The 8,970-nt window shown below is 46.4% G+C and overlaps 1 protein-coding gene across 1 annotated transcript in view; it reads left to right on the top strand.

Moving 5' to 3' along the window:
- The first annotated feature begins 2,766 nt into the window (after positions 1-2,766).
- The window catches only part of PLEKHB1 (pleckstrin homology domain containing B1), a 35,256-nt gene continuing 29,052 nt past the window's right edge, over positions 2,767-8,970 (top strand). Inside the window, exon 1 of the mRNA XM_036746138.1 lies at positions 2,767-2,791. The gene's annotated coding sequence lies outside the window, so the exon portion shown is untranslated. The remainder of the gene's footprint in view (positions 2,792-8,970) is intronic.

Below are 8,970 nucleotides of genomic sequence, written 5' to 3'. Positions count from 1 at the left end.
TAATTCATCCAGTAGTTCTGCTGCATTTGTAAGTGAAGTTGGAGGGACAAATTCTTTGTAGCTCACACTTAAGATTGGGGCTAACTCCCCAGGGACTGAAGGGGGAAGGGGAGAATGTGCCCTTTGGTGTTGGGGGGTGGAGTTTAACCTAAAACCTGGCTTTCCTCTATGGGGTGGGGATGTTTTTTTTCTTTGTTTCTTATTTTGTTTCTCTTTTGTTTCTTATTTTTGCTATACCTTACCAGTAAATATCCCTTTATAAAAAAGCTAATTGCTGTTAATTGGTCAGTGATATAGGGGGAGAGACTAACTGGTGATTGGTATTGCAAAGATACCAGAATAGAGGCTTGAGCAAACAGCAGAAAAAGAACTTTAATCCCTAATAGGTGCCCTTAGAATCCGGAGAGGAAATGTGGCTAGCTAAGTACTGGGGTCCCAATTTGCCCATAGGAGTGGGAGACAGGATAGAGGGGAAACCCACCTGGCTCTGCCAGGGCTTCTCCTCTCTCAGCCCCAGATTCCATTTAATCTCTAAAAAGAGATCAGACTAGATAAATTGAAGGTCTTTCCAATTCTGACATTCTATGTTCTAAGGTGCCTTCCAACTAACTCTGACATTCTAGAATCTAAGACCTCTCCCAATTCGGACTTTCGATGTTCTGAGGTCCTCTGCAGCTGACATTTCATGTTCTACTTTCTAAGATTATGTCCACTTCTTTCATTCTGTGTTTTATGTTCTAAATCCCCTTCCAGCTCAGATGTTTTTGGAGTTTGCTGCCCTGCACCCTCCTGCTCTAAGTAAGAGTGGGACGATCTCTGAGCAGTGAATCCTGGGAGGAGGGGGACGCGGGGGGAATGAGCTCTGGAGTGCTAACAGGACTGTGGTTCTCAGATGGATCCCAGCTTAGCTAAGGGTAAATTGTCAGTTCTGTCCCCCTCTCTCCCTCCCTCCCTTGTCCCCCACTTCCCCACCCTCCCTCACTCTGCTTTGCACTGGTTCTGACCTCCTAATCCCTCCATTTGGCTGCCTAAGGAGCTCAGATGAAACTGGAAATAGATTCTAAACAAGGACCTTTCTGACTGACATGCTCCTCTGTCTGCTGGAGGTTGAGGCTCTCTCCATAGCAAGGGTAAGGAGTTGGAGATCTGGGAAGGGAGGAAGATGTAGGCTTGATGTCAGGAAAAAACTTCTTAACTATTTTAGGGCTATCCCAAAGGGCTTGCCTTGGAAAATAGTGAGTTCCTTCTCAGTCTTCTCAGGTACAGGGGATTCTTGTTCAGCTATGCATTAGACTAGATGGCCTCTGATGACAGTCATTTGGTGACAAGGATACATCCAGTCTGTATCAGGGCCCAGAGTGTAACAGACACAAACATCAGATCAGTTATGTTCCTCCTGTGTGCTCACCCAGCTGTGGGGAATTCTGATGGGAGGAAGAGACCTAGGCCCTGCCCTCTGGGCATTCACCTTATGGCTAGGGAAGTAGCACTGACACTTGGGGGGGAAGGGCTCCTCTCTCTTCTTGAGTTTGGTAGACCTGTCTATAAAATGAAGGGATTGGACTAGAGGGTTTCCAAGGTCTCTTCCCATTCTTCGTTCTCTGTTCAAAGGTCTAGAGAACCATGTGTCTAAAAATTGTGTCATTTAGCTCTTGGGTTAGCCATCTAGGGTCACAGAGGGAAATAGGGGTAGAGATGGAACTTGAACCCAGGCCTCTCTCCACCACAAGATACTGCTTTTCTTTGAACCCAAGTCTTGAGAAACAACCTCGGTCCTATTAGGGGCATCAGTTCTTGGCTCTTCAAGACCCTAGAGGGTAGAGATGGGGAAGGAGGTGGAGGGAAGAGTTTTTGCTTTTTTTTTTTTTTGAGAGAAGATGACCCTATTATAGTGAACTCCAGGGGGGAGTTTCTTCTAATCTATATGGCTTTATATTTCTAATATTGTGATTTCAAAATTCTATGATTTTGCCAAAGTGTGTAGCACAGAGAAGTGTGCTCAGAGCCCAACTTGGCTTGGAGTAGACAAGGGGAAGGGTACTTTCTAAAAGGAGGTGGCCCCTGAAGGTCCTGCAGGGTTTGAAGAGGCTGGGAGGAATTTGTCAGATTATAAAATATTAGGGCTAGAAGGTCCCTGAGAACAGGAAATGTCAGAGCTGGGACTTTGAAAAGTAGAATTTTGCAGCTCGGCTAGGAAGGACCCTCATTGTCCAGATAAGGAAACCGAAGCCTAGAGAAAAGAAGGCACTTACTCGAGTTCACTCGGGTAGTGACTGCGAAACTAGATCCTTTTGTAAACTTTTTTTAAATGTGCTGCTACTTTGGGGAGAAAAAAAAGCCTAGTAACCCTATCAATCATCCATTTCAGTGGTGAACACAATTTAAAAGTTTTACAAGTCGGGAAAGTCGCATGAAATTGCAGAAATTTCGAACATCTCCCAGGTAGGGTATGGGGCAGTGGGCAGGGTGGGGCATTCGCTGTCATTTGAGTCCCCTGAGAGCCGTAGTCTGGGCCAGGGCGGTGCGCTCGGTTCTCTCGAGGGATACGGACTACACGGCCCAGAAGGCCGCGGGTTCCCCCTCCCAGGGAAGGTGAGTGTGTGTGCATAGAGGCGGGGCCCAGAGTGAGGCTCGTGGCTTGCCCCGAGGGAGAAGTGCAGCGCCTGGGGAGGGGCGGGGAGCCGGAGAGGGGGGAGAACTGCCTAGGGCACTTGGGACGCAGGCGCAGTAGTTGCGATAGATAGCATCGGATAGCAGCAGCGGAGACAGCGGCATCAGCATCAGCCAACAGGTGGGGAGTTTGCGGAGTTGGCCGCGGGAGGGGAAAGGGGGCGGCTGCGGGGCATCGGGAGCGGGGCTCTACCTGCCTGCCCAGGTGTGCCAGGGCAGGTAAGGTTTTGCTTAGGCTGCGACAGTTCAGGAGTTCAGTTCAACTTCTGTCCATCCAGAAGCCAGCCCCCACCCCCTCCCCCTCTAGCTAGAGGCCAAGAGACCTGCGTCCTGGTCCCCGTTCAGCTACTGACTTTCTGTGTGACCCTGGGCAGGTCCCTTTCCCTCTCAGAGCCTCAATCTCCCCCACCCCTCCCCGTAGAGGAGATAATGGTCTTTTAAGTCTTATTTTACAAGCCTCCTCACTGGGCAGGGAACCTACCCAGAGTTTTCCTAGGTGACCCTCAGCCGGGGGTGCCTACCCCTGGAGTTCACTATAATAGGGTCATCCATTCTCAAAAAAAAAATAAACAAACCTCTTTCTTCCCTCCACCTCCTTCCCCGTGGCTACCCTCTAGGGTCTTGTAGAGTCAAGAACTGATGATTCTAACAGGATGGAGGTTGTTTCTGAAGACTTAGGTTCAAAGAAAAGGGTGTCTTGTGATGGAGGGAGGCCTGGGTTCAAGTTCCATCCCCACCTTTATTTTCCTGTGTGACCCTAGACAAGTAAGTTACTTAGCTTGGGCCCCAGTTTTTGCCTCTGTAGAAGGAGGGGTGGGACTTGATGGTCTGTCTTGAAACATCCTGAGTTATGCTCTAATGTTGTTCTAGTCCTGACAGTTCATGATTCTTTGAAGGGGCAAGAATCCAGAAACTTCTTTTTCCTCTTGGTCCCTTGGCTTCAGGGTCAGCCGAAGCACCGTGCTGTCCCGGTTCTGCCGCCTTCAGTATATGCCTCTGCCACCTCTGGAATAGCTCTGGGAATCATCCTTGCTTACAGATGGCAGGATCATAGGATTTAGCACTAGAAATGTCCATCTAGGCCAACCCCCTCATTTTATAGATGATCCCAGTTCCTTTCCCCTTCCCCCTCCCCACAATGTTTCCTGATTAGCAAGTTCTTTATAGACTTTAAATTTCATTCCATCCCCACCTCTGGAACTGGGATGGTCACTAAGAAGGCTGTTTCCTTCATTTCTATCTCAAACCCAGGTCTATAGTGATGTCTGTCTTTTTGTCCAGTCTTTAATGCCTCCCCTCCTCCCTTTTCTGAATTCAAGGGGCAGAGATTCCAGACTTTCCTCCAGCCACCTGTTCAGCATCATACACTTGTCCTTCCTCAACATTTTGGGGGAATTGGTTCTTGTGTGCCCTCTTGATTTCCTATTGGGATACATGGAAGTGTGGGAATTAGGGAGGGTCACATGGTGGGAAAGAGGAAGGAGCACTCATCCCTCCCTGCTGGTAGGAATCAATGTCTGGTGGGTCCTTGCCTCACCAGAATCAAGATCCCCCTTCTCTCTCTACATAGAGAAGGCCTTGGCGGGGGGGGGGGGGGGGGAGGTTGGGGAACACTTCCTGTCTCTGTTTATGCAAATACACATTCAGTGGAGGGTGGGGAGAGTTGGGAATAGCCTCAATGAAAGAGGAAGGGGGGTAGGGGTGGCAGACAGAACAGAGACAGGTCCAAATCAGAGGACTTAGCCTTCCTTCTTGGATGCCTGAAAGCTAAACTGCCCTGTTTATTGACCAGTACTTGTGCACTTGTAGAAGAGATTCTTATAAGACTAGCTGCCCCCTGAGCCCCCTTTCCTCTTGGAGATTCTGGGATTCTAATAACCACAGCTGTCCCAGCAGGGGATCTGGCTGCCTTGAGAGGGAGTGAGCTTCCCTATCATTGAATGTATCCAAGTAGAGTTTGTATGAGCCTCTGTCAGGAAGTCTATGTAGAGAAGCTATCTGGGGAGGGAGAGTTGTCTTAGGTGCCCCAACTCTGACAGCTCCTTTCATTTGTGATTCTGGGCGTTCTTTAATGGATGTTAGGCTGGGATTTTATGATTGTGCAGCCTCTACGGTCCGGGGGCAGGTTTATCCAGATTATCCATATGCTCTGGTATATGCAGACCCACCTTCAGAATGGGGAAGCTTCCACCAATGCAGATGGAAATCCACTTCTGGGTTCTAGGGAAGGGTTTCTTTAAAAAAACAAGTTGAGAGACCCCTTGCTTGAAAACCCCTCGTTAATAGAGGAATGAGATACAGTCCCTGTTCTCAAGGGGATCAGACTTTGGCTGCAGATATTTCCATAGTTATTCTTACACAGACTCATTTCCTCACTTTAAACCACTCTCCAAAGTAGAAAGGACAGAACTATAAGAACACGAAAATTGGGGCCATTATTTGGCACCAACCTGTGGAAGCCACATTAAACATTAGGTAGGTTCTTTGGTGATGATTGGTTTCCTAGCAAATATATTGGGGCATCCTAATGTTATGTACGTAGGGCTAGGATTAGAGTCAGGAAAACCTGGGTTCTATTCCTATCTCTATGGGACCCAGGACTAATCACTTAACCTCTATATGTTTCAGACAACTCCCTCACAGGAGTTCTTAACCTGACATCTCTAATTAAAAAAATATTTTTTCGTAACTGTATTTCAATATAATTTTTTCCTTGTAACTCCTATGCATTTTATTTTATTCATTTAAAAACATTATTTGGAGAGCGATCCATAGGCTTCACCACTGTCAAGAGGTCTGTGTCTCCAAAAGTTGAAGAGCTGCTGATTTCTGTTTGAGTTCAACAAAAACTAAGTCAGGGCCTGCTCTGCTGAGCCCTGTGCTCAGGGAGATAAACAGGTTAGCAACACAGAGAGTTATAATGCACAATATTATACACAGTATTTTGTGATTAGTTCCTCAGAAAGGTATGAACATAAGGCTGTATCAGTCCCCAGGGAGGAAATGACTGGGGATAGTCAGGGAAGACTTCCTGGAGGAGGTGGCATTAGAATTGGTCTTTAAAGGATGAGTAGGAATTCAACCCATGAAGAGAGGGAGGGAAGCCATTCTAAGCAGTAGCAAAGGTATGCAGCAGAAGTTCTCAGAGTTTGTTTGCTTGCTTGCTTGTTTTATGGAATTAGTCTGTTTTGGTTAGATTACTGAAAGAGAGGAATAGAAATACTCCTCAACAATTGGGGAATAGCTGAACAAGTCGTGGTATATGTATGTAATAGAATACTACTGTGCCATAAGAAATGGGGAAGATACGGACTTCATAGTAACCTGGAAAGACCTACATAATCTGATGCTGAGTGAGGGGAGCAGAACCAGGAGAACACTTTACACAATCACAGACATATTGCTTCTGTGATGACTAACTTTGATAGACTTGGCTCTCCTCAGCAATACAAGGCTCAAAGACAGCGCCAAAGGACTCATGATGGAGAGAGCTGGCTACATCCAGAGAAAGAACTGTGGAGTCTGAATGCAGATTGAGGCAAACTATTTGTTCTCCTTTTTTTCCTTTTTTTTTTTGGTATTGTTTCTTCTCTCTCATGATTCATTCCATTGGTCATAATTTTTCTTTGCAACTTGACTATTATGTAAATGAGCTTAATGCCAAGTTTTATGTAGAATCTATATCGGACTGCGCATGCCGTCTTGGGGGGGAGGGGAGGGAAGGGAAGAAAATTTGAAACTCAAGAACATGTAAAACTAAGTGTTGTAAACTAAAAATAAAAAATCTAATTTAAAAAAAAAGAAATACTTCTCAAAAGGTAGGGTGCACTGGATTGTACAGGGTCTTGAATGCCAGGCAAGAGGGCTTGCCTGCTCTCTAGAGAATAGAGATCAAGCCAGGGAAGGGTTTTGAGTAGAGAAGTGATACGATTGACTCTATGCATGAGGAAATTAGTCTGCCAGTAGTATGATACATGGTTGTTGCATCAGACAGGTGTATGTCTTTCTCCTGTGGGGATTAAAATTGTCCAACCTACAATAAAAGAGACTGAGGCAGAACTCTGAGCCAATGGCACTTTATTAAAGGGTCCATGGCTCCCTCTAATGAAGTAGACCTCAGATCTTCCTCACGATCTGAGATGCCCCCTTCTTCCAGGACCTTGTTTTTATAGGGTTTCCAAATATGCAGAAGAGGCATGGCGAAACACAGAATCTCATTGGTCGGTAGATCTTGTTTTGAGGGCCAAAATGACATATTAGCGGGGAGGGGGGGTGGGGGGGGGTCCACAGGTTAGGCAAAGCATAGGCCTCTCTACTAAGTGGTCATAAAATGGTCACCTGCTTGTGTTGGACAACAAAGAGAGAGGTCTGGAAGCACGAAAAATAAATTAGGGGACTTCCCAAAGCATCAAGGCATTCTACCCCTGCTGGGTTTGGACATGGAAATTTGAGCAAAACAGGGTGGAGATAATCTTTGTTAGCGTTCTTGTGCTTGTACAAGTGAGCCTTATAGGTTGGTAAACAAGTAGTGAACATTCCATTAAAGTTGGAGACCCACTATAAAAACCTATCTATCCCTTTATGACTTATGTAATATATCAAACTGATTGGAATACAGTATGGGGTCCAAATGAATTATTTCTTACACTCCCACAGCTCCCTGAACATACTAGGAGTTTAATAAATAGTTGTCAATTGTCGATTTTATTGTCCTATCCCCTTGCTAGCCGGTACCATGGATAGAACTCTTGGCATAGAGTCAGGAAGACCTGAGTTCAAATACGGCCTTCGTTTACTAGCTACGTGACCCTGAGCAAATTATTTAACCTCTGTGTGCCTTAGTTTCCCCAACTGTAAATGGGGATCATAATAGCACCTACCTCCCAGGGTTGTTATGGGGATCAAATGAGATGATGATATCTGTTAAGTGCTTAGCATAGTGCCTGGCACATATTAGGTGCTTAATAAATGCTTGTTTTCTTCCTTGTTCCTCTCCCTGACCATCCTCCCCACCTGGACACTGAAATCCCTTTCTGGGGTTCTTCCTTAACAGCCTAAAGGAGTTTAGAAGCTGCCTTTAGAAGGAGTGACCTGGTGCTGGGTCCAGGCCAACCTCTGGGATCGAGGAGGGGACAGGGATGGTCTGATCTTTCAGGTGTTTTTAGCTTTTATCACAGTGCTCCCCCATTCTCTCCCTCTTTGGAACCTAGAAGGACATCCCACTTCCAAGTGACCCTGAGATATCCCAGAAAGTCAGGTCGACAAAGTTATCCTAAGACCGTTATCCATCGCTCAGTCTGTTGTTGGGGAGCCAGGAGGAGAAGGCTCAGCCGCTGCTCTCAAGGAGCTCCCAGTCTTATTGGGGATACAGGGCTCCCCGATTTGGAGCATCCATTAGGGAAAAACACCCTTCCCCCACCCCCCAGCCCCAGAGCTGGCTGGCAACAAGGAAAACAAAAATTCAATTCATTTCGACAATTCAACTGAGAACGCCTACTTAAATGCTTGCTTAGGGCGGCTCGGTTGACTGGAAGGATGCTGGATGCAGAATCAGGAGGTCAGGGTTGTCATTTTGCCTTTTCTGCTCACTAGTTCTAGGACTTTAGGTAAGCCATTTTGCCTCAGTTTACCCAATAAAAATACAGTGGTGTTTGTACCGCTTCCAACACCGGAGTGTTGTGACAAAAATCCTTTGTAGACTTTAAAGTGACATGTAAATTGAACTGTTGTCATCTGTTTTAAATCAGGCCACCTGTCTGTTCTTTCTTAGTCTCCTTTGCTGGTTTATCACCCCTGTTTCCCCCCCAACTGTGGATGTAGCCCAGGGCTCTGAGCCAGACCCTCTTCTCTCTCTGCTTTTCCTTTCTTTTGGACCACACCAGTTCCTGTGGGTTTAGTTATTACCTCTATACAAATGACTCCCAGTTCTAGATATCCAGCCCCAGTCTCTCTCCTGAGCTCTGGTCACACATCTCCAGCTGTCTACCGGATGTTTCCAACTGGATGCTCCTTAGGCATTTCAAACTCCATGTGTCCAAAGCCAGAGTCATTATCTTCCCCACCCCCACCCCCAAACTCACTCTTCCTCCAAACTTCCCTATAGCTGTTGAGGGCACCACCGACCTTCCAGGCATCCAGTTTGTGACCTTAGTGTGATTCCTTCCACTCACAGCTTAGTTCAAACTGGCACCACCTCTTATAAGAGCTTCCTAATTGATCTTCCTATTTCAAGTTTCTCCCAACTCCAATTAATCCTCTACACAGGTGGCTAGGTGATTTTCCTAAAGCTCAGGTCTGACC

This window comes from Trichosurus vulpecula, chromosome 2, assembly GCF_011100635.1.
Source record: "Trichosurus vulpecula isolate mTriVul1 chromosome 2, mTriVul1.pri, whole genome shotgun sequence".
NCBI classification, from domain to species: domain Eukaryota; kingdom Metazoa; phylum Chordata; class Mammalia; order Diprotodontia; family Phalangeridae; genus Trichosurus; species Trichosurus vulpecula.
Note: the sequence above shows the minus strand (reverse complement) of the source record. Positions and strands in the feature narration are given on the sequence as shown.